Source organism: Dermochelys coriacea, chromosome 7, assembly GCF_009764565.3.
Source record: "Dermochelys coriacea isolate rDerCor1 chromosome 7, rDerCor1.pri.v4, whole genome shotgun sequence".
Classification (NCBI taxonomy): domain Eukaryota; kingdom Metazoa; phylum Chordata; order Testudines; family Dermochelyidae; genus Dermochelys; species Dermochelys coriacea.
This window is the reverse complement of record NC_050074.1, coordinates 42,465,850-42,492,287: the sequence shown is the minus strand read 5'-3', so window position 1 is coordinate 42,492,287 and position 26,438 is coordinate 42,465,850. Positions and strand designations below refer to the sequence as shown.

Sequence of the window (26,438 nt, the reverse complement as noted above, 5' to 3'; positions counted from 1 at the left end):
TCATTTTTGTTTTATGTGTATAACTACTGGCTCTTTGAATTTCACTTTATCACTGGCTTCACTAGGTTTAAGTTTCCAAATTCTGAAGGATCTCCATGTGGCTTGAATACCCCGCCTTGCTATTTAGCCATACTTGGTTATTTTTTGCCCCTCTATCCCCTTTTGTTTAGCAGCACACGTGCCTTCTAACACTATTACTGTTTCTTTAAAACAGCATCTAGGTCAAGTCTAAGGATTTTTGATATGACAATGAGATGGCAGACTCAAAATCATAGAGGACTTCACAAAGAGACAAACATCTTGAATTCCATCACTGTTTAAAGATCAATACATGGCTGAAATCGGCCCTTTAAAAAAGTCAGTAAAATTATAGAAACTCCAAGGGCAAATAAATAAAGAAAAATACCTCCTTTCACAGCCATGGGAAATATTTTAATATGGTTAACAGTACATTTTATTGTATTCACATTGGCATATTAATACAATTTATGATCCTCCATAGCAAATAAACAGTTTATATGGATATCTTCCATTGTTTTCTTCATCGTTTGTTCAGCACAGAAGCTTTTTAGTTACAAAAGTCAAAAACGTTTTTGTTTATCAAAATGTGTAAAAATAAAAAGCTGAGTAGCAGAATGTACATTAAAAAAAAAATCAGTGGTCACACAACACAGGTAAATCATTGAACCATACCACATATATGAAATCAACAAAACACATAGGTCTTCACACTAAAATGAACACAGTAACCAATAAACAAGTCATTGAACCCATCATAGTTATACAGAAATCAAACGTTATTTAAAATAGTTATTTCACAGGCAGGTTACAGGTAGGCAGTAACTCCTTAGCAACAAGGGAAGAAGAGAACTAAAAAAGCAATGCAAAACATGTGAAAGACAAGGGAAACAAATGGCAGGCAAATATATACAGCAATAGAGAAGGGGGACAGGCTAAAAGAGATGAGTGGAAGAATGAGGGGAAGAGGTATAAAGAAGGAAGAGGGAAACACAACAGATGAGCTGGGAAAATGAAGAGAAAAGTAACCACATGACTAACTGTTTCAAAGAGAACTAAATACATCACTTAAAGCCACTAAAAAAAAAAAGTAGCTGTTTTTCTAATAAGCAGTTGTGATAGATGTCATAAGGATACTATGGGATTACAAATGGGAGAGATGGTCTGAAGATTATGTAACTAATAAGACTTACTCCACACAATGAAATATATATTAAAAAAACATAGGCCAAATATATTCTGGTGAAAGCTCCAAGCAAAGAAAAAAAAAAAAGATACTGAGAATATGTTCCAAAATTATTTAATCAGGCATTTTGTATTAATGATCATTTATTATAAGTGCCAGTTTGCTCATTATGCAACAAACAAACAATCCTAGCCCTGAGAAGCTTATAGTTTCTTTTAATCTTTCAAGTCATTTTCCCTAACCCCATAATTAATTTTAGCTGCTCTTCTCCAAATTCCCCCATTTTGTCAACTTTCTGGTAAAGAGGTGCCCAAAACTGAAAGCAGAACCCTAGATGCAGCCTCAGCACTGTATTCAAGAGGCACTGTACTGGGACTCAGAAGACACAGCTCCACCACAGACTTCCTATGTGTCTCTGAGGAAGCAACTGTCCATTACTTTCTCTAATTGCGTTGTGTTCTACATATTAGAGATTGACCTGTCAGACAGTCTTGTCATGCCTATCAGCATCTCTACTGCATTAATAATATTCAGCTTTAAAACAAAAAGTGGCATACCATGAACCTAATGACAATAATAAATCTGGACTGAACCCATTCTCACTAGGAAACTCAGTAGCACGCAAGCCAGTCATTTTTCTACAGAGCAAAAGTCATAACTTGAGGCCTAAAGTCTCATTAGAGTATGTGTACTTTTGAAAGTTCAAATAGTGCAGGGGGATGCTCTCTCCCATCCCCTTCCTTTCAGAAGTTATCCTTATCACACTTCTACCTTCATTGGGGATCTCAAAAAGAAAAAAAAAGTTTCTGCACTTCAGAGATGCTAAAGTAGGCTTTGGCTTTTCAAGGATTCATAGCAAATTTGAGTAAGGAAATGCACCAATTCAAGTCACATCCGGTTTTAAATGCACCTGTCCCCCATTTGAAATTGTGATTAATCACATGCAGTATAAATCATTAAAGAGGGAGACTTAACAATGTGAACACAGGATATTAAAAGTAACAAATGGCATGCTAAGTCATTTCATAATGGTAGGAAATGGCAAACACATTGCAAAAGAAATGTAGAGGATAGTATCCTTATACAAGATTTGCTTAAGCATATAAGAAATGGTGTCCTCTCAGAATGGGTAAAAGCTTTCTGGTCTCTTCCTTAAGCCATTGCTGATCACAGAAGGGGCCATGAGGGTGAATGGTCTTTAAAATTCTGGTCCTACTCAGCGTGGGTGGTGGCAGGGATAACCCTACTGCTCTAAAATACCTAGAAAGAGATTGGTCACCCAGCAATAGTGATACAGCATTATCCTATGGCCTGTAGCATGTGATTCCTTGAGTTTATGTCACACAGACCCAGCTATCTACTGCAGCTGAAGCCTGTTTGGAGATTCTGTGACGGAGCATTGCTCAGAAGAAATGCTAAAAGTTTTGATGCTTATCTTGAACTTTCCAATGTTGTGGGTGTTTATCTGACCCACACTGCTGACCCACTGGAGGCTCGCTGGGAAAAAACAAACATTTAAAGCATCACAGATATGACTTGAAGATAGGTATAAAATGTACTCGTCTCCTTGGTCCTTCTCAATAAAAGCTACATAATTCACCTGTGATTCCTATTGAGTCCAGTGAATACTCTGCCATACAAGTGCTCCTGCAGAGTCCTATCAAGCCATTTTCAGACAAAATATGAAGTCATCTTTTTATTCCTTCAACCCATCACATTCCACTGCCTAGTCTCCATGTGCCATCTTGATTAATATGAGGGCTTTAAGTCTCTATACCTTTTTCCATACTTAGCTGCAGATGTTCCACCGATAATTCCCCAAAGTGATCATTTTAAAAACCCGTCCTCTTGTTGCTTCTTCATAGATGACTGCCTTTACTTGTCATTCCTCTAGTAACAGCTCAATGTAAAACCAGACCATTCACTGATAATTTCAGCAACTGTCACAACAAAGAGATCACACCAACTTTCATGCAAAATGAGCAAAGAAGTAACAGGGAAAATGGATACAGTGAGGCAAAAGCTGTTGCAAGGGCACAGTTGAACAAGGTGTTAATTATGCAGCAAGTGAATGTAACAAGAGAGAATGGATCAGGTACGGAAACAAGAAAGAATAAGACAATATGAACTTCAGTTATCTTTGCTGCAGCATTACAAAAGGGTATTAAACAGGCAAATCATCCCATCTCTTCTTCTGAATCTACAGGACTTTTCTTAAGCCAGTTTTTCTCTCTCTGGTGAATCTCTCAATGTATCTTAAAAAAAAAAAAAGAATCCTAAGGAAAGAAGACTTAATACCATTCACAGAATCAATGAAAATAAATTCACCCTTTGAAATCAAATTTGAATCTAAATAATTACTTTACATCCACTAATACAAAGCCAAAAGAATCAGAAATATTATACCAGTACAATTAATGTTCAAATAGTTATATTACTACAGTAACCATGGCTTATAACTTCGAACAAAGACCCGGAAAAATTAGGTGAAAATGCTTTTAAATGGAGGGGAAAAAAAAACACATTTAGTCTTTCAGTACCCTAGTCCTGTTTTGTACCCAGTATAACAAAATGCATCATGCAACATTCAAGCCATTAACAAAAAGGAAATTCTCACAGACACTGAGTAGTACATAAGTGTCCAAGCCATTACAGCAAAGTTAAAGAGAAATATTTGGGGCTGACAAATTGAATGCCAGAGTTCACTGTCAATATACATAGTACGCTGAAAAAGCAATTGTGCAAAACAAGAGCAGCTATTTTAAGCATAAGGAAAGTGTCAAGATGATGAACTGTGTTAGCACAGAATCAAATCAATATTAATGGCTACTATCCGGTATTTAACTTATTTTCATTTCTTTTTTCTTTTCATTTTTCCACCCAGTCTGCTTGGCTAATAAAACTTCTATTATAAGTGAAAAGAAAAGGAGTACTTGTGGCACCTTAGAGACTAACAAATTTATTAGAGCATAAGCTTTCGTGAGCTACAGCTCACTTCATCGGATGCATCTGGTAGCCACCAAATGCATCCGATGAAGTGAGCTGTAGCTCACGAAAGCTTATGCTCTAATAAATTTGTTAGTCTCTAAGGTGCCACAAGTACTCCTTTTCTTTTTGCGAATACAGACTAACACGGCTGCTACTCTGAAACCTATTATAAGTGAGTGGCAAATGCATGATTCTATGCTACATCAATTATTATGACTTTATTGTGACATATTGGGATTCAACTGATCCCAGAAGACTGCACTGATACCTTGGAAGCAATTAATTTTTGATTGATCTAACTCACTCCAGTACTGCATGTAAAATGTTCAGAGACATTTGAATAATTCTATAATGTGTAGGAGATGACTGCATGAAGATCATTTGAAATTAATTGCAGTTATTTTCAGTAAATGTAATTCACTATTCTAGTTCTATTGTGGTAACAGTTATGTAATTGGTTTATGGAGTAAACTAATGAAATAAAAGGAACTTTGACTAATCTGAAAGGGGGAGAGAGAAAAGAGAGAATGCAATGTGAATTTCTTTTCAAACAGGGATAAATGGGGTTAACTTTCCAATTTCCAAACTGAACATGTGACAAGAGTGAACTAGGAAAAAAACAGAAAAATAAAATCCTTTAGATGAATTTAAATATATGATTTAAAAGACTTCAGGTATTGGATGCTTCAACTATCAAAAGTGGTGGTAAAGTAATTATTCCATATACTTTTTTTTAAAAGGTCAGATATCAGTTATACCTGCTGAGTGTAGAATTTTGCCCTTATTTTGAAAACTCTGATGTTCTTTCACATTTTACTAAAACAACATGTACACTTACTGTTCTAAACACATAATTTGTAGATTGTGGACAGGTGCCAAACAAACATGCACTGCAGTCAGTCCTCACACAAATTATGGATTTCAGTAATGGTATCCCGTTACAAGAATGCTGATGTTAATGTTCAGTGCAAGCCTGCTCATGCAAGGAGGCACAATGGTTGACTTTTGCTCTGAAGCATGAGGGTTTATAATAGAGCCCTGCACAGGATTTTTTTTTTAATTCCACTCCCATCCCACTCTGCAATACCCACTCCCACATGCCCCTGCATTGTTTCTTGCTTTCTCCCACCTGCAAAAAACCTTAGATCCTGCAAGGGAGACAGATTCCCCCATGCTACTAACAAAAACAGTCAGTTAATATTTTTTAATAGAAACAGACTAAATTTAAAAAAACACAGCATTAAGACACCATTTTTACAACTAAAGCATAAAATAAATCTTTCTTAAACCATGTAAAAATACTTTAACTCCTGTTATAATAGACATCAAATCTGTTTCTGTCCCTTCCTTAAATTTAAGTTTGTCACAGGATATTTGTCCTGGCTGTGATGTCCCAGGGTGCAATCCTCAAGACTCCCTGTTCTATCAGACAATTCACCTGTATAAAATGACTCGCATGTGTGATACCGTATTTGCAGGATCCAGACCTTAGTTGTTTGCTACATAATTTACACCTTTTTAAATGAATGTTATTTCAGTTTGTGCATATTCAGATCATTTTAAATACTGTTAACATTGGCTAATCGATTTTAGAAATTTTTATTAAAGTCAGACCATGGCATTTTACATTTCATTTAAGGAATGAATGCTTTTGCAGTTACTTAATTTCTATAATTCTTTAGAAGTTATTGTTTGTGTGAAATTTACAATACTTGAGTTAAGTTGGCAAGCTTCTTATATTTTATTCATAACTTGGTATTGTTTCTGCATTTGAAATGGTCACAAATATGGGAACCAACTCTCCTTAGAATATCTTTGTGTGAATTTTAGAAGCCTGCCATTATAGTAATGTTATAAATACTGCAATCTGTCACTGCACATTAAGCCACTTTGTGTTAAACTTTTCAGCTCTCCAGCTAGAGATCCAGAATTGTCTGTCATGAGTATTCATATACTTATTCTCAAAGATTCCAAAAGATAGTGCTTCTGTGTAATAGCTGCTCCTCGTGATATACCAACAAAGCAGAAATAATTAATGTATTTATTATTCAAACACTATTGATTTCTGAAGAGGTAAATTTCACTCTGGTTTTGTCTCTGGAGGCAAACACCAAGGTCTCTAAGCCCTACCTAGAGGATTGCTGCCAAAAAGCAAAACAAAACAAAAAAAAAAAACAAAAAAATCACTTAAGTCTTCTGTCTGTATGGTGCACCTGACATCAAGTATATGTAGGATGGCCTCTTGAGAGTTCCCACATGATTTTGGGTAAAAGGTAGGATAGTATATGGGTTGGCTTAAATGGAAGGATGTCGATACTTTAGGCAAAAATTTGGGGTGTGACAACAATGTGACCTTATCTTTAGTGAACACGGTATAAGGAGGCTCAGCCATCAGTGCCCCCATTTTGCAGACCTGCCTAGCAGAGGTCATCGCTACCAAAAACACCACTTTCATGGATATATGAATGAAGGAACAAGTTGCTAAAGGTTCAAAAGGTACTCTGGGGAGAAATTGGAGTACAAATTTCAAGTCTCATGGAGGTATAGATTGTCGAACTTCCAGGTACACGTTTTGTACACCAGTAAGGAAGGGTCTAGTGCAGGGGTGAGCAAACTTTTTGGCCCGAGGGCCACATAAGGGTTGCAAAATGGTATGGAAGGCCGGGTAGGGAAGGCTGTGCCTCTGCAAACAGCCTGGCCCCTACCCCCATCCGCCCCCTCCAACTTCCCCCCTCAGAACTCCCAACCCATCTAACCCCCCCCACCGCTCCTTGTCCACTAACCACCCCCCCAGATTCCACCCCCTATCCACCCCCCCTGCTCCCTGTCCCCTGACTGCCCCAACCCCTATGCACAGCCCCGCCCCCCAACAGGCCTCCCAGGAGCCCTGACCCATCCAACCACCCCCACCACTCCTTGTCCCCTGCCTGACCCCTCCCAGGACCTCGTCCCTGACTGCCCCCCAGGACCCCACCCCCTATCCAACCCCCCCTGCACCGTCCCCCCCTCCTGGGACCCCCCAATCCCCCAGGACCCCAACTCCCCTGCTCCCTGTCTCCTGACCGCCCCCAACCCCCCCAAACCTCTGCCCCATTCAACCACCCCATCCCCTGACTGCCCCCCGAGACCTCCTGCCCCTTATCCAACCCCCACACCCTTACCATGCCACTCAGAGTGGTAGGACAGGCTTATTGGAAAGCCTGGGAGATGGACGGGCGCAAGCTGGGAGGAAGAATTTTTATTTTTGGGGGAAGAAACAATATCTAACTACAAAAAATGAGACTTACTAAATTACAACTGTGACAGGTTCGGTCACAGAGACCCCCTTGGGACTGTCACCTGATGTGCTGAAACTACCTCTGAGCCCATTTTCTCTGATGGCTTGGGACTCTAGAAGCCTGTCTTGTTGAGCCGGACATGCTAGCCTGCTGCAACACAGACCCAGGGTCTGAACCACATCCCCAAACCTGCAGACTTAACTGAAAACAGCTCAGCAAGTACTCCTGTCTCCAGCACCCAGCTCCCAATGGGATTGAAACCCCAAATAAACCCATTTTACTCTGTATAAAGCTTATACAGGGTAAACTCAAATTGTCCGCCCTCTATAACACTGACAGAGAGATAGGCACAGCTGTTTGCTGCCCCAGATATTAATCACTTACTCTGGGTTTACGAGTTAACAAAAAAGTGATTTTATTAAGTATAAAAAGTAGGATTTAAGTGGTTTCAGGTAATAAACAGAACAAAGTAAGTTACCAAGCAAAATAAAACAAAACATGCAAGTCTAAACCTAATACATTTAAGAAACTGAATACAGGTAAATCTTGCCTTCAGAGATGTTCAATAAGCTTCTTTCACAGACTACACTCCTCCTTAGTCTGGGCCCGATCCTTTCCCCTGGTACAGTCCTTATCAGCTCCAGCTCAGATGGTAACTAGGGGATTTCTCATGACTGGCAGCCTCCTTTGTTCTGTTCCACCCCCTTTTATAGCTTTGGCACAAAGCGGGAATCTTTCATCTCTCGATCCCCCACCCCTCCTTCTAAATGGAAAAGCACCAGGTTTCAGATGGATTCCAGTTCAGGTGGCATGATCACATGTCACTGTAAGACCTCCTTCTTCATTACCTAGTAGTTAGAAGCATGTATATAGGAAGGCTTGCAGGTAAACAAACCCATTCACAGTTAATTGATTCTGAAGCACCCTTAATGGCTTCCACTTAACATGTTTACATCAGTTATACAAGTTTATATCTTATTCTCCTAACTCCACACATTGAAATAATACATGCAAACAAACAGGATGAACACATTCAGGAGATCATAAGCTTTGTAACGATACCTTACAAGAGACCTTGTGCATAAACCATATTCCAGTTACATCATATTCACACTAACAAACATATTTCCATAAAACATATGGAGTGCAACATCACAACAACTAATCTAATTATTTCTCTAGATAAAAATGAAGAGGCACTCCCACTGAACTCCGTCTGCAGCCGAGGATGTTTTAGAAGGAACTGAATGAATCAGGTTGTGCGCGAGCTACATGAGATGCCAACAGCACCGCAAGATGACTACTGCACACATGCGCCCCAACTGAGCACTGCTACTGAAAATCTCCAATCTGCAGCGCAGGGACGAACCGACTCCTGAAGTGGAGCACCCACAGGGATACTACTCAAAGAAGAACAGCTACTTACCTGGCAGTAGGGTGGAGATGATTAGTTTTCTGTACACTATCTTATACTGCCACCCATCACCATACTATTGGGATCCTTCCACATAAAATTAATAGCAACTGCAAAAATCTCTAGTGGACTTCATGGAGTCTCTACAGGGTCAAATCCCTGTTTGGGGATAATTTGGAGGGGTAAGAAGGAGTTGACAAGGCTTAGGAATTAAAAGGGTGCTTAAATTGTGACCATCAATGCTTCAAACATTCAAGGCAATATAAAAATGCTGCGTATTTTTGGTTACAAATTAGATGCTTAGAATGGAAAAGCAGGTTTTGAAAAAATTAAACAAAACAGACAGCGTTAGTTTTCTATTACAGTACAGTAGTGCCTACAGGCCCAAATGAACCCGGTGCCCCATTGTGGTTTACACGTAGTAAAGATAGTCCCCATCCTAACCAGCGTATAATGTGTCATTATTATTTCTGTTAGTGCTAGGTAATAGTACACAGGAGTGTCACAGCCTGTTCAGACTAGCAGTTTGTTCTGTATCAAAGGCAAGTGTTAGGGTAAACTTATTTAATAGTATTACAACAAAAATCCAAGCAATGTAATGAATTCCAGTTACATTAAACAAGGTTCTTTAACCTTTCAACAAATATCAGTAAGAGATAGCAGAAAACTATACAAACGAAAGAGCTGTAGTCTAGCACCAGGCCTGAAGAAGAGCCTCAGCTAACCACCAGAGAAGGAGAAAAGGTGACAGAGTAAAGGGGAAAAACCTCAGATTTTGTAGACTAACTGAAATAACTCCACCTTATGTTTGAGCATTTTATCCAAAACTTGTTTCCTAGAGTGTTTGGCTAGGAGGAATCTAGCCAATGCAATCTATGGAACAACTCTAAAAGGTATCATTACTAGCAACTCAGCTCGGGAGTTATTTGTTTTCCACTCCAGTGTTCACTGTAATACTAGTGCTAATAACTATGTTCTCCACAAAACAGATGTGGAGTCATGACCTCTTTACTTTTCCAGGCTTGACATCCTGCCAGCAATGAGTGCTCTACTGACAAAGCAACATTATGTTCAGCTGCACTATTTTTCCACCTAATTCACAGCTGCAGGAAAATCTAAACCACCAGCCGAAGTAATTTACAAAATTATTAGGCTAACAGTTTTAAGCATCATATTTCAATCCAGGTGACTAAATCAACTTCCTTTCGGGAAAGTGTGTTTGCTTAGCACCTAGTGGCTAAGTTATATCATTTTTAGAGTTCATATTTCAGCACTAGATCAGAAGAGAAATACTAATATGTCAAACAAATCATGAGCTGGAGTTTACACCAGCATGGGTAAATTACCTTTTAAAAAAAAAGAAAAAGAAAAAAGATAACTGACTTTGCTTTTTATTTTAATCTATAAATGGATAAACAGGCTCCTTAGCAACAATGCAAGGGGCTATGGCAAACTGAAAGCTTGGCCCTGAACTACCAAACAAATAATCCAGTTAGCTAGCGGATGAATGGGAAGGTGCAGGATGGCATTCTTCAGACCTAGAGCACAAAGAAACTCCTCTTAGGTTTACCCCCTGGATCACACAACAAAGGGACTTGGAGGAAAATATGAACAGTTAAGGTTTGTTAAGGTCCAGTATGGGATGGAAACAAAACAACTTCAGCTATAATTGGGAATCAGCAAAGAAATTCATCAAATGACTTGCCAGTATCTCCTAGGTCACCATCTAAACAAATTCAAAGAGGAAGGTGGGAGGAAAGAAATTCACCAGTACAGAAAACTTAGTGAAGAACTACTTCCATGTAGCTGCCGTCAGGTAAATTTCAGGGTAGAGATTTTGCAGGCCCATGAGAAATCACTTTATGGTGGGGAGTCCGTGGATAACGGGAGGACATGCAGAGTAGTAAGGATACCACGACTGTCTGGGCCAAGCCGGGGCAATAAGTATGACCCACGCATTATCATCTATGATCTTCTGAAGAACCCTGTGTAGCAGAGGGATTGGTGGGAAGGCATACAGGAGAGAGTTGTTCCATGGGATGAGGAACAAGTCTCCTAGGGATGCAGTCCCGAGTCCCGCTCTGGAGCGAAACAGGTGACATTTTCGATTCTGGGTTGTGGCAAAGAGGTCTATTGATAGGGTGCCCCGGAGGAAGAAGAGCTGTTGAAATATTGCAGGGTGCAGTTCCCATTCATGTTCTGTCAAAAAGTGACTGCTGAGTGGGTCGGCAGTAGTATTGTGGCAGCCCAGCAGGTATGAGGCAATGATTTGTATTTGATGTTGTATGCACCAATTCCATAGTCAGATGGCTTCCATGCCTAGGGAATGTGATCGGGCTTCCCCTTGTCTGCTGATGTAAAACATACATACTATTTTGTCTGTTAAGACCCGAATAGATTTGTTCTTTATGAGGGGAAGAAAGTGAAGGCATGAACATTGCACTGCTCTGAGCTCTAAGAGATTTATGGGTAGGCACGTCTCTGATGCAGACCATCAGCCTTGTGCCCTGTGTCCCCCTAGAGGCGCTCCCCAGGCGATTAGGGAAGCATCCGTAAGCGTGAGAATTGGGGATCGTTGCTGGAAGGGAATGCCTGTGCAGAGGTTTTCTGGTTTTGTCCACCAGTGTAGGGAAGCTAGAACATTGGGAGGAGGAGTTAGCAGCATCCCTAAGGAGTATCTGTTGGGTTTGAAGTTGGAGTTGAGCCAGCCCTGAAGACATCTCATGTGTAGCCTGGCATGCTGGACCATGAAGGTGGTGGCTGCCATGTGACCAAGGAGCTGTAGGCAGATTCTTGCCTGTGTCCTGGGACAAAGAGAGAGCATGTGATAGCGAGGAATCTGCGATTTGGGAGTGAGGCTCTGCCTTGGATTGAGTCCAGATGAACTCCAATGAACTCGATCTGTTGTGTAGGCATCAGGGTGGATTTCTGGACGTTTATCTGGAGGCCTAGGCTGTGAAAGGAGGGAGATGGCGAAATGGGTAACTTGAAGTGTCTCACCAAAGGAGTTGCCCTTGATGAGGCAATTTTCCAGGTAGGGTAAAAGCGTGATTCCATGTCTGTTGAGGTGAATCAGAAACATGGCTAGAGTCTTGGAAAAAAGACTCTCGGTGCTGTGGAGAATCAGAAAGGAAGAACTCTGTATTGAAAATGGTTGTGACCAATCGTGAATCGAAGGAAGTGTCTGTGAGCTATATGAAAATAAGCATCCTGTAGGTCGAGGGCTGTGAACCAGTCCCCTTGATCCAGTGCAGGAATTATTGTGCTCAGTGTGACCATCTTGAATTTTTGTATCCTCACGAATTTGTTCAGTCGGCGTAGGTCCAGTATAGGCCTCCATCCCCCTTTTTCTGGGTCAGAAAGTAATGGGAGTAGAACCCTTTCCCTCAATGTTGTGTCAGCATAGTTTCCACTGCGCCTAGTTGTAGAAGATGAGCCACTTCTACGCAAAGTAAGTGCTCGTGAGAGGAAGAGGGATGGGGAAGGGTAGGATATAAAGGGGATAGAGTAACTGGACTGAACTGTTTCGAGGTCCTGTGTAATCCGCTGCCAGGCATGTTGGAAACATTGGAGGTGGTGGCCAAACGGCCAAGTAGGTGGTGAATTCAAGGGGAGGTCCTGCAGACCCTCGACCAACGTTTCAAAATTGTTGTTTATTCCCAGGTGGGTGGGAGGTGGTTGCTTTAGCTTGATTTTGTCTGCGCTTAGGGGGTCTACTGCGACTCCTAGTTATGTCGGATGATTTGGGTTGAGGCTGATAATACTGTTGTGTGAGTGGTCTTTGGTAGGGTTGGTATTGTCGTCTCCTGGGAAAAGATGGGTGAATGCCCAGGGTGCACAGCATTGCTCTAGAACCTTTAATGGTGTGGAGGAAAGATCTTTAGTGGTGTGGTCTGCAGATCTTTAGGGATGCCAGATGCAGAGAGGCATGAAGATCTGCGCATAACCACAGCAGTTGCAGTAGTACAAGCTGCTGTGTCTAGAGCTGCTTGTAGGGCCGTTCTGGAAATTAAATTGGCCCTCAACCAGGATTGATTTGAAGTCTGCTCTCCTGTCCTCTGAAATGTAGAAGGCAAATTTGAAATGTTTATTGTAATTATCGAAATCATAGCTGGCAAGGAGGGCAGAATAATTTGCAATTCTGAATTGTAGAGTGGAGGACGTGTAAATCTTGCAACCGAAGACGTCGAGGCGTTTAAGGTCCTTGTCTTGAGGAGTGGGCTGAAATTGCGGCTGTTTTGTCCATTGTGCAACTGCATCCATGACAGGAGAGTTCGGTTGTGGATGAGAAAATAGGAAGTCAGCATCCTTAGTGGAAACACAGTATTTACGTTCAGCCTTTTGCAAGTTGGTAATAAAGAAGCTGGAGTCTGCCAGAGAGTGTCAGCAGGCTCCAAAAGTGCCTCGTTTATGGGAAGCGCGATCTTTGAGGGTGCAGAGGGTTGAAGGATTCTGAGGAGTTTGTGTTGTGTTTCCTGAACCACTTCTAAAGGGGATGTCTTGACAGAGTGCCACCCTCTTGAAAAGTTCTTGAAATTGTTTACAGTCGTCCACGTTCTGTGGAGGCGGAGGGAAGAGGGCTCCGTCTGGAGCTGATGGAGAGTCAGGGGTCGGTGAGTCAGGATATGGTCCGTAGCTCATGTTCTCAGGAGGGGGTTCAGGCACTCTAGAAGTGGACTGAGCTGGAGATCGAGGCACAGAAGGAGGTACTGGTTTGGCAGAAGAGGTCTAGGGTGAGCAGTCGGAGGATGTGGCCAAGGGTACCACTGATGCCAAGGCATAGGGTAGGAGAACCCAGGTGCCGTCCGCGGAGGGGTGAAGTAGGGAAACTGAGACTGGTGGTTGTGAGCCATGACCTGAGGTGGAAAAGGTTCCACTGGAGAAGGAGAGGCAGGTGGGGAGAACTCCGCCTGCTGCTGTACATCAGGTTCGCTATCAGTAAAAGGTAGCCAGTTCAGGTGGGGAGAGCGGCTGTTCAAAAAAATGAGCCCTGTGTGTCCAGGAGCGGGGAGTTAGACTCAAATGGTACTGAGTGGTCACCTTGAGTGAGAAACTGTTGCTCCTGCTCCCTGGGCTGCGCTGAGCCTGAACTGTGCTCCAGCACATTGTCAATTGAAAGCCTCACCGGTGCCCCGGGGTGTGTGGAGCAGCCCTGCAGGGGGGTCCGCGGCTGGGGCCGGGGGGCGGAAGGCAGGTTCGGTGCCGACTTTCTTCCCAGCACTGGGGCAAAGCGCGCAGTCCGCACTGCGGCTATTTTTAGCCTGGAGGGGGTCGGTGCCAGTGTTTCTGGCGGCACCGGAGCAGAGCGCGCAGTCCACACCATCGCTATCTTCAGCGCTGAAGCGCGCGGGGCCGCAGAAGCCTTCTCAGCACCGCTGAAGTGCTGTGACAGCCCGAGGCACCTGCCTTCTGCGCTGTCAATACAGAGGGTAAGGATCACGTGGAAGTCTCTCCTCGGAGACTGTTGGGCTTCTTGCATCTGCTACAGAGAGGGTGAAGCCACGCTCCCAATTGGCTCGGATCCGGTTGTGGAGCGTGAGGGAGAGGGTTTAAACTTTCCCCGTCTCCAAAGGCGGCTGCAGAGATTTTTCCATTAGTAACATTTTAAGCCGCAGGTCCCTGTCGCGACGAGCTCTGGTCTTGAGGCTTGCACAGTGAAGGCATTTTGCAGGGACGCGCGTTTCGCCAAGGCACTTCACACATTGTGAGCGCCCATCAGATCTTGGCATGGAGTCCTGAGTGGAAACACACTTCTTGAATCCTGTAGCCCTTGGCATATTGAATTAGAAATGGCAGCGGAAAGTGTCTCAGCGGGAAACAAGCCTGAGGCGAAAAGTGGTGTTTTGTTTGTTTGTTACTTTTTAAACTAAGTAACTAAACTATGTAACCATTCTAAAGGAAGGGAAACAACTGGGATGTAACTAATAACTATTTCTATGGTCCCTGGTCTCTGTAGGAAACAGTAACAAAGAGGAGAAGCAGCACTGCCCCGAATCCCATCTTCAGCCGAGGATGGTTGAGAAGACACTGAGGAGGGTGCGGGATGCATGCATTCAGGAAGATTCCAACAAGACGGGAGATACCAACTGCGCGCACGCATCCCGACCAGGCACTGCTACCGAAGATCTCGGATCCACGGCGCCGGGATGCACCCTCACCTACAGTGGAGCACCCACAGGGACAGCACTCGAAGAAGAAAAATTGGTTTGTCCACATAACAAAAAGGCTGGGCAACTTTACACTTGACCCAAGGAGCATGTTGCAATAGAAAGGGGAGATGCATCCTCTCAAGGAGTACATTTGCCTTTTGTCACTGTGCAATCAGCACTTGTCATACTCCCTTTGTTCAACCCTGCCTTACTGACAATTTTTAGTACATTCCCAAAGGCCATCATTGCTCCCCAGATACAAATAGATAAGACAAAAAGAGATAGTATGACGATTTCAAGAATCTACGTAAAACTTACAAATTACTATTTGATTTTATTAAGTCTGTATCCTTGTCTTATGACGGTCTTTTACTGTGTTCTGCCTCATTCATTGTGCTAAAGAGAATGGGAGTGGTACCCTGCTTGTCTACCCATGAAGAGGATGATCAATAAAGACCATCAGCACCTGCACAGATCTCACCTGGCAAGAGCAAGAGTAACTGCATCCTATGTGAAGCCAGTTTTCTCCAAATTCTCTGTCTGCAAAGGGGTTGGATTGGAGCTCTGGGAAAGCGAGTGCTTGATCAGCATAGTAGCTCAAGTTCAACCCTAGGTCCCCTATAGGGTTTAACTCAAGGGGCTGACCCAAGTTAAAAGCTGAGTTGCCATGTCTTCGCTACTATTTTAGCTAGCCCAAGTTAAGAACGCACCTTTGTTTGCAGTGAAAACACTCAGAGAAACAGAGGAAACTTGGGGAGGACAGAGGAACAAAGAGGAGCGCTTTCTGGGGGTGGCGGGAGTCCTTTTCTAAATGCAGAACAAGCGAAGGCGGAAGGTAGCTGGCTGGGGAGTGATGAGAGAGACTTCATGATTGAAAGGATGAACCATGAGGGGAAACTCTAGGAAAATGTAAAGCCCTCCCTCAGAAAAAAAAATTGTAACACCTCATGCAATTTCCTGCATTTTAGAAGAATATAACATCATAAAACATTTGATGCTAAAAAAAAGTGTAAAAGCCCATCTAGTATTTGACTGCACTACAGCACGGGGATAACCAGCACGTGGCAAGCTAGGGTCCATTCATTACACAAGTGCATACATGAACCCCATCATAGCCAGCATGTCCCAATCACCTTCATGTAGTTTGCATCACATGTAGATGCAAAGCTCTGTGTGTATATAACATATATATTATACACACAACCTCCAAATGCAGTTACAGAAAAGTATATATATTCACAAATATGCAATCAACATGGACAAAATCCAAAGACAACAGCTCGAATATAGGAACACTAGGCTCCTGCCCACCTTCCATTCACAACCAAGTTCTACCAGCTCTCCCTTCTGCCTGTCCACCTCCATCTTAAAGAATCATGCCTCCTGTTGTCCAGTGACATTTAAAAATTAAATCAGGGTTGATGTGCATGGTTTATAAATGTTTTGGCCCTTAATTTTCCATAAAATACAAGTAATCAACTTTGCCTGCCTCAGGTTTTGCTTAGCTCTCCTCACTTACCTTTCTTTCCTTTTCTCTCTCTCTCTCTCCCCAGTTACCATCTACCCTCCTCCCTGTAGTCTTCCTAAGCTAGCTCCATCCCTCACTGCCCCACTCTCTTCCATTCCTGAATATATCTCTCTACTCATCCTGAGTTATTTCCACCGACTTCCCCTGTTGTGTTGGGATCCTCTCCCCTTGGCATTCAATCCGAACAGCTCACTGCTCTAAAGCCTCCTCTGCACCGCACTGCCCTCCTAGGGGCCTCTAGCTCCTCTGCATCCCACCACCCTTCAGTCCCCCAGCCATGATGCCACCACCACAACCACCCTCCTGCTCCTCTCTGCACTCCATCAACCTTTAGCCCCCCGCAGCCATTCCACCCTCACCCCCAGCTCCTCTCTGCACCCCACTGCCCTTCAGGCCCCTCCAGCCATGCCAACCACACCCCCAGCTCTTCTCTGCACCCCACTGCCCTTCAGGCCCCTCCAGCCATGCCAACCACACCCCCAGCTCTTCTCTGCACCCCACTGCCCTTCAGCCCCCCCAGCCATTCCACCCTCACCACCAGCTCCTCTCTGCACCCCACTGCCCTTCAGCCCCCCCAGCCATTCCACCCTCACCCCCAGCTCTTCTCTGCACCCCACTGCCCTTCAGCCCCCCCAGTCCACCCCCTCGTACCTCACATGCCCCACCATGGTTGAGGGGTCGTGGCTCCTTGGGACTGTTCCCCTGAGACCAAGAGTAGAGTGTGCAGCTCGCCGCTGAGCCAAGCCCGCAGCTCAACTCTCTCCACTGGCGGGAGGCAGGAAATGCAGGGTTTAAAATTCCGATGCCAGCTGAGAAGGCAGCGCCCCTACCGCTTTCCATAGGCAATGGCCACATTCTACCAAGCTCTGACTGAAGTGTTGCACGTTGCAACTCAGCCCTATAGATCTCCAACCCCACGTGTTCACCACTCATGATGTTGTGAAGGAGCCTGATTCTGGAGACTGGTTTAAGATTAATTATGATTTAAAATAAGCTGGGGGGGGGAGGTGTTTTCTGGTTTCTATCTATCTAAGGTACAGTGCATACCACTTAATAGCAATCTTGATGTTAACAGCTTTCACTTAATAGCAGCACTTTGCTTAGAAATGACCCGGCCCCTTGACTTTAATGTTAATGGAACTCAGATATTGGCAACAGGCATGATACTTCATAGCAACTAATTTTTGGAAGAAAGTCCTTGGCCACAGGCAGGTTTTCAGGGCTGCACTCATGCAAGGAAGCGCTGGAATATGTCTTCCCTGGCTGCAGCCCTGCTGCAAACTTACCTCTGACCAGAAACCACAGGAGGTAAGGGGCTGGGGCACCCACATCCCCACCAAATTTGGAGCCCATGCCAGAGTCCTGGCACTGCAGACTGGAAGCAAAGACTGTAGGCAGAGCAGCAGAGAGAGAGAGAGACTGCAGCCTGGATGGTGGGGCTTTCCACAGGGAGTAGGGGCACTGAGACCCCATGGAGCCGCAGGCTACCTTGGGCTCTCCCTATCTTCTCTGGACTGCACCCTTCCCTAGCACCAGGGGCCCAGACTCAGCACATTCCAATGTTTCCTTCCCTAGCTGCAAAATGCAACAAATGTAAAGGGTCTGCTCAACAAAATAACTTACAAACCAAACAGAACACGAACCTTTTTAAAGAAAAAGGGACTGAGGTAGTAGAGGCTCTGCCTTGCACATGGTAGAGTAAATTATTCCAATGCGAAGTGAATGCAAAGTATATACGTAACTTCCAAAATCAAAATCGCAGGGTTTTACATCAGCTGCACAAGTCTAAATAACTACATGGAGTGTAAGGCAGGGAAAGTCAGTGCCCACAGGTGTGTGGTTTGCATTACTACCCCAACTGGTGAGCAAGCTTTGTCTGGATGGACTTCATATTTAGCAATGCAACTGTAAGAAGCGTACTACTTCAGTCATTTCTTAAAAATCACAACTTTATCGCTACTGTAACTCCACTGACACCATCTACCATTATAAACAAGGTACTGACAACCATTTATGCCAGAGTATATGAATGACATGTTAACTATATATTTCATTCAACCTTTCTGAAGCTTGAATTCAGCAAAACCTTAAACTTTATTCTCCTATGGCTCTTGAATTATCTAAAGAATACTGTCTTAAATAGTGAAGGATTTTACATTTATAGAAATCACATTCCTGAAATTGCATTAGACCATTCTCCCTAAGCACCGGAATTAAAGCTTTTGCTAGGTCTACAGCAGTCCAGAACGAAAGTGAATCCTTAGCCCAGCAATGCCTGCCCTTTATACTCTCAGTAGATGTCCACAGAAATGTAAATGATAAAGGCAAGAAGAATAAGCTTTTGAGGTGTAGAATGAACCAGATTACTTGAATAGTCTGTGGTCATTACACCAACACCCTTAACAGAAGAGTTATTAAAAAGAAAAAGAGTACTTGTGGCATCTTAAAGACTAACAAATTTATTAGAGCATAAGCTTTCGTGAGCTACAGCTCACTTCATCGGATGCCTAAGAGTTAATATGTGTCATGATTTCTTGAATCGTGATCTGGAAAAAAAACTGTTCAGATACTGTCTAGAGTAGAGGCAGCATGATCTAGTGAACAGGACATTGGACTAGGACTTCAGAGAGAAGTTCTACTTCCCAGCTCTGCTACTGGCCTTCTTTATGATCTTGGGAGAGTCACTTTATCTCTGTGACACCAGCTCCCTTCCTACCCCGTGTGACAGATGTGATGAAATAATATGGAACTAATCACTGAATCTGAAAGTTCCAAGATCAGTTCAAACACCATTTGGCTTTAGCTAATATTCTACAAAAATAAGAGCACTAGCACAAAGACCCATACCACTCACACACAATGAGTGCCTCTATTATTCACCCTGAAACACGCATTCTGGAACACACAGTCAATCTGTAGAAAAAAATTATTAAAAAAGGCCTCTATACCTTGTGATTTATACTATTCTACACCAAAAACCTACTTTCCTGCAAAGATATTTCAACACTGCACTAATCACCTGTTCTTAACTGCATATATTTACATGATAAGTTAAGTAGTTGCACTACTTCTTTTGATACAACATTCATCTGTATACATACCTCCTTGCGTCATTTTCATCAATCTCCATACCAAATTATAAATTTGGATGTGTACCTACCAGAAAATATAATTTAAAACATCACAGTATAAAATATATTAAATATTATGAACCTCCCCTGCCTTCAGGACATACATTTTTCATGACAAGTGCGGCTCTGTATTACTTTTTAGGTATTCCTACTGTATTTGAATCATTATCATTTATTATTTGATCACCAAGTGTGCTTAACACTGTACAAATAGAACATTGTGTTCACAAAGGCACTTGCTGTCCAGTCAAGAAAAGCAAACACTAAATAGATATAATTGTTTAATCAACAGTATTTAGGGGAATTTAAAAAAAAAAAAAAAAAAAAAAGAACAAAGTGTTCCTGGCAGCCCTACATGAACAACCAGCAGGACTCTCCTTGGATCACACAGCCCTATTCCCCACCCTGAAAGCCAATTTGTGCACTAACAGCAGCTATTTCAGTGAAATTTAAATTTCAATACAATGCACTGTGTAAGAAAAGAAAATGATACAAAAAGTGGGCAGCATTTGATACAAAATTTAAAGACAATTTCTGTCCATTTATCTTGAAGATTATTAAAAGCCTTAATGTGACTTCTGTAATATTGCTGATTAGGTACAAAAATGAGGTAGCACTTCATTGATGAATCCATTTATTCCATTAATGTTATACGGCTCTGATATACCATGATTTTTCAGTTAAAAATGAATATTAAGTAGTGGAACTGATTGCACTGAAGTAATTGAGCACTGACTGATGATGCAAATCAATATTATGAATTTTTCCACCTTAATTTCACATTCTTGTAAACAACATATTTCCTGCTATCCTTGAGATTTAATTAGCAAAGGAGATATTTATAATATTAAGGACTAATTCATCTGCAAACACATGTCAGAAAGAAGAGAGTCTGGCAATTTAACTATGTGCACAGTCATAGGAATAATATTTAACCTGCATCTGACTGGCTCAGAAGGTTAATTCACAACAGTTTTGGGCTTTCAGTTGTTACTTATATAAGGACAAATCTTGATCACTTTCATCACAATATATGATTTCATTGGGAGCAGGACAAGCAGGATCTGACCTGCTATGGGTAAAACACAGAACAGAACACTAGAAAACAGTTTCATATTTGGCAATCAGTCCTGCTCCTTTAGTCATCAGGAACAGGATTGGGCTCTACACAAAAAAGATTTCTGTATAATCCAACTAAAATATGTCAGCAACCTCAAATTCCTTAGAGTATGTAAACTCATTATGAGTTATGTAAATCAAGGTGACTTTACATAAGACTCTTGCTAAAAACATTAAGCATAGATTAAATTTTTTAATAAATTCTAATATTTTCATAACTAAAAATAAGTCCAAGTTTTTTATTATATATAAATAATATAAAAAACTTGGACTTATTTTTAGTTATGAAAATATTAGTATATATATATATATATATATATATATATATATATATATATATATACACACACACACACACACACACACACTTCATGGACTTATATATATAAGTTATATATATAAGTCCATGAAGTTAGGCAGAAGCAAAAGGGAAAATAGAGCAAATATGCTCAACATGCTTCTCACAGGAATACTACAAAATGTATTTTCCCATTAAATTCCATTGGAAAAGTTATGCAATTTTCCAAGTCTGCGGGGTGACTTCATGTGTGAAAATGGATTCATTTGTATAACCGTACCTAGATATCTCAACTACATTCAGGTCTTCTTTGTGTTAGGTATTGTACATAAATATAAGAAACTGTAAGCTCTTTGGAATATGCACTAAGACAAAAACAGTAAAAAAAATTATTTAATAGTATCCTTATTTTACACCCTTAGAATGCAACAACTGCTTCAACCTCATTCCTCTCAATGCAATCTGATATCAGCACACAACATAATTATTCTATTTTCAGAAGAGAAAGAGGCAAACTAGCCCTCCTCCAGGCTCAGCCTCAGGTCTTTGCGGCATATCTGCAAAATAATTTGAGCCTCTCTAAAAGTCAAAAAGAAAAGGAGTACTTGTGGCACCTTAGAGACTAACAAATTTATTAGAGCATAAGCTTTCGTGAGCTACAGCTCACTTCATCGGATGCATTTGGTGGAAAAAACAGAGGGGAGATTTATATACACACACACACAGAGAACATGAAACAATGGGTTTATCATACACACTGTAAGGAGAGTGATCACTTAAGATAAGCCATCACCTACAGCAGGGGGGGGAAAGGAGGAAACCCTTCCATGGTGACAAGCAGGTAGGCTAATTCCAGCAGTTAACAAGAATATCAGAGGAACAGTGGGGGGTGGGGTGGGGGGGGAGAAATACCATGGGGAAATAGTTTTACTTTGTGTAATGACTCATCCATTCCCAGTCTCTATTCAAGCCTAAGTTAATTGTATCCAGTTTGCAAATTAATTCCAATTCAGCAGTCTCTCGTTGGAGTCTGTTTTTGAAGCTTTTTTGTTGAAGTATAGCCACTCTAAGATCTGTGATCGAGTGACCAGAGAGATTGAAGTGTTCTCCAACTGGTTTTTGAATGTTATCATTCTTGACGTCTGATTTGTGTCCATTCATTCTTTTACGTAGAGACTGTCCAGTTTGGCCAATGTACATGGCAGAGGGGCATTGCTGGCACATGATGGCATATATCACATTGGTAGATGCGCAGGTGAACGAGCCTCTGATAGTGTGGCTGATGTGATTAGGCCCTATGATGGTATCCCCTGAATAGATATGTGGACAGAGTTGGCAACGGGCTTTGTTGCAAGGATAGGTTCCTGGGTTAGTGGTTCTGTTGTGTGGTGTGTGGTTGCTGGTGAGTATTTGCTTCAGATTGGGGGGCTGTCTGTAAGCAAGGACTGGTCTATCTCCCAAGATCTGAGAGAGCGATGGCTCGTCCTTCAGGATAGGTTGTAGATCCTTGATGATGCGTTGGAGAGGTTTTAGTTGGGGGCTGAAGGTGATGGCTAGTGGCGTTCTGTTGTTTTCTTTGTTGGGCCTGTCCTGTAGTAGGTGACTTCTGGGTACTCTTCTGGCTCTGTCAATCTGTTTCTTCACTTCAGCAGGTGGGTATTGTAGTTGTAGGAATGTATGATAGAGATCTTGTAGGTGGGATGGAAATTCCTAAAAACACCATCCTAGCCACTATGGATGTAGAAGCCCTCTACACCAACATTCCACACAAAGATGGACTACAAGCCGTCAGGAAGAGTATCCCCGATACTGTCACGGCTAACCTGGTGGCAGAACTTTGTGACTTTGTCCTGACCCATAACTATTTCACATTTGGTGACAATGTATACCTTCAAATCAGCGGCACTGCGATGGGTACCCGCATGGCCCCACAGTATGCCAACATTTTTATGGCTGACTTAGAACAACGCTTCCTCAGCTCTCGTCCCCTAATGCCCCTACTCTACTTGCGCTACATTGATGACATCTTCATCATCTGGACCCATGGAAAAGAAGCTCTTGAGGAATTCCACCATGATTTCAACAATTTCCATCCCACCATCAACCTCAGCCTGGACCAGTCCACCCAAGAGATCCACTTCCTGGACACTACGGTGCTAATACGCGATGGTCACATAAACACCACCCTATATCGGAAACCTACTGACCGCTAGTCCTACCTACATGCCTCTAGCTTTCATCCAGATCATACCACTCGATCCATTGTCTACAGCCAAGCTCTACGATATAACCGCATTTGCTCCAACCCCTCAGACAGAGACAAACACCTACAAGATCTCTATCATGCATTCCTACAACTACAATACCCACCTGCTGAAGTGAAGAAACAGATTGACAGAGCCAGAAGAGTACCCAGAAGTCACCTACTACAGGACAGGCCCAACAAAGAAAACAACAGAACGCCACTAGCCATCACCTTCAGCCCCCAACTAAAACCTCTCCAACGCATCATCAAGGATCTACAACCTATCCTGAAGGACGAGCCATCGCTCTCTCAGATCTTGGGAGATAGACCAGTCCTTGCTTACAGACAGCCCCCCAATCTGAAGCAAATACTCACCAGCAACCACACACCACACAACAGAACCACTAACCCAGGAACCTATCCTTGCAACAAAGCCCGTTGCCAACTCTGTCCACATATCTATTCAGGGGATACCATCATAGGGCCTAATCACATCAGCCACACTATCAGAGGCTCGTTCACCTGCGCATCTACCAATGTGATATATGCCATCATGTGCCAGCAATGCCCCTCTGCCATGTACATTGGCCAAACTGGACAGTCTCTACGTAAAAGAATGAATGGACACAAATCAGACGTCAAGAATTATAACATTCAAAAACCAGTTGGAGAACACTTCAATCTCTCTGGTCACTCGATCACAGACCTAAGAGTGGCTATACTTCAACAAAAAAGCTTCAAAAACAGACTCCAACGAGAGACTGCTGAATTGGAATTAATTTGCAAACTGGATACAATTAACTTAGGCTTGAATAGAGACTGGGAATGGATGAGTCATTACACAAAGTAAAACTATTTCCCCATGGTATTTCTCCCCCCCACCCCACCCCCCACTGTTCCTCTGATATTCTTGTTAACTGCTGGAATTAGCCTACCTGCTTGTCACCATGGAAGGTTTTCCTCCTTTCCCCCCCCTGCTGTAGGTGATGGCTTATCTTAAGTGATCACTCTCCTTACAGTGTGTATGATAAACCCATTGTTTCATGTTCTGTGTGTGTGTATATAAATCTCTCCTCTGTTTTTTCCACCAAATGCATCCGATGAAGTGAGCTGTAGCTCACGAAAGCTTATGCTCTAATAAATTTGTTAGTCTCTAAGGTGTCACAAGTACTCCTTTTCTTTTTGTGAATACAGACTAACACGGCTGCTACTCTGAAACCTGTCTAAAAGTCAAGGAACCAAAGACATAGGCATTATGAGCATCTGAGGCACCAGGGATCCACAACAGGGGGACTGAAAATAAGTTGCAGCACCTGGTTGAAATTTTAACCACTACTTTTGCAACAAAAATTTATCATTTACTTTATACAGGAAAGTTATGAACAGCATTCACATTAAAAGCCAGCAAAAATCAAGGAACTGAAGCAGGCAGCTTCAAAGGCCTACACTTCCTATCTCTCAGCCTCACAGTTTCTCACAATTTTCTCACACTTTTAACGTAAAAAGGAATATATTCCAAGCCTGTAACTGAGCAACAGTTTATTGAACCATATTAATGTTTTCCTGAAGGCAACTGGCCGATCACTATTAATGTATTCTACTCAATCCTATCCCCATATACACTCCACAATATTTTTTCCCACATCAGAACCTATGAAGGTTAGTGTCATTTAAAAAGACTGAACGAAGAATCAGAGTTGCAAATCAAATGTTCTTTGGCCAGGGTATGGACCAGGTGACCTAATTTTTTAAATTTTTGAAAATCTATGAAATAGATACGGTATTATAAAAGACAAGAATAACTGATCAATGCTGACTGACAAAATTAAATTAAAGATCCTCTGGTTTGGTCATCAATAGTGGTTAAACCTGCAGTAAATATTTACAGTCAGGACCTGAACTACTTAACTCGGAGGCAAGACGTGTTTAATTGTTAAAAAGAGAACCTTCCAAAGCCTTTCCAGTAGGAAATCAAAGCAATGATTCTTTTTAAGAAAATTACTCAGAATTTCAACTACAAACTGTATACTACTTATTTTAGACAAAATTGTTAGAAATAGCACATCATCTCTCCTGAACAATGTTAAGGTCTCCCACCCTCATCTCATCAATGGAAAATGGTTAGTAGCAAAGGTAAAATGCCAGATGTGAAGAAAAGCTTTTGTGGCACACTGGAGAAAGCAGGCAAGATTAGGGTAAAAAAAAAAAAAAAAAAAAAAAAAAAAAAACACAACAACAACTTATTCATACTTTTAAAGCATCTTATATCAGAGGTACTCAGAATACTTTACATAAACACGAATTTTTCAGACTTCACAATACTCGATGTAGTTATAGTTCACTTTACAGACTAGGATGCTGAAAACACAGTGAAGTCACAAGTCATACAACAATAAAATGACAGTGCCTGGAATAGAATCCTGAAGTCTGACTCCTGTCTTGTGCTTTTAAAATGATGAAGTAATACCCAAAGGTAATAAAACTCTACAAATATGTAACAAAATGTAAAACATCTAGACATTCTGCAATCCAAGGCCCGGTACTCCACAATGTATTTGTAATAAGCTAGAAGCCAGGAAAAAAGTTGTAAGAGAATAGAGAGGGAAAAACAAACAAACAAACAAAAATAAGCCAAACCTATTCAAAGGGACACATTTAAATGAAGCTGTTGCATTCATTTTAATCAGAAGAACTTTGTACCCAGAAAGACAGAAGCAGCAGAGCACTAGGCTTCTACCACCTTCCAGCTAAGAGTTGAAAACACCACCAACAACAGAAGGAAAGACCCTATGCACCCAAGTTTCTGAAAAAATATATTTTTAGGTCTGTAAAGGTCTCTCTCTCAAATCCATGACATTTTGCCGAAGTATTTTTATGGTATATGCTACTTTATTACAAGCCAAATCCTGCCCTCTTACAGAAAAACCTCCAGAGGAAAGCAAAATAATTTAGTAAAACCTGAGAGTTCAAACTGGTGCAGCTGGAGATAGTGTCAGAAGGAGTTCCTTTCCCGAAGAGGGATTGGGATGAGGCCCATTGCCTTCAAACCCTTTGCTATTCCAATGAATCATTGGGAAGCATCAG

The 26,438-nt window shown here is 42.0% G+C and overlaps 1 long non-coding RNA gene across 1 annotated transcript; it reads right to left on the bottom strand.

The window, feature by feature from the left end:
* Positions 1-9,176: 9,176 nt before the first annotated feature.
* Positions 9,177-19,388, bottom strand: LOC122460912. Its single transcript, XR_006282526.1, has 3 exons — positions 19,377-19,388; positions 16,858-16,867; positions 9,177-10,307 (listed from the first exon to the last, which is right to left on the bottom strand). It is a non-coding gene; the product is annotated as an uncharacterized LOC122460912 (long non-coding RNA).
* Between the last annotated feature and the right edge of the window lie 7,050 nt (positions 19,389-26,438).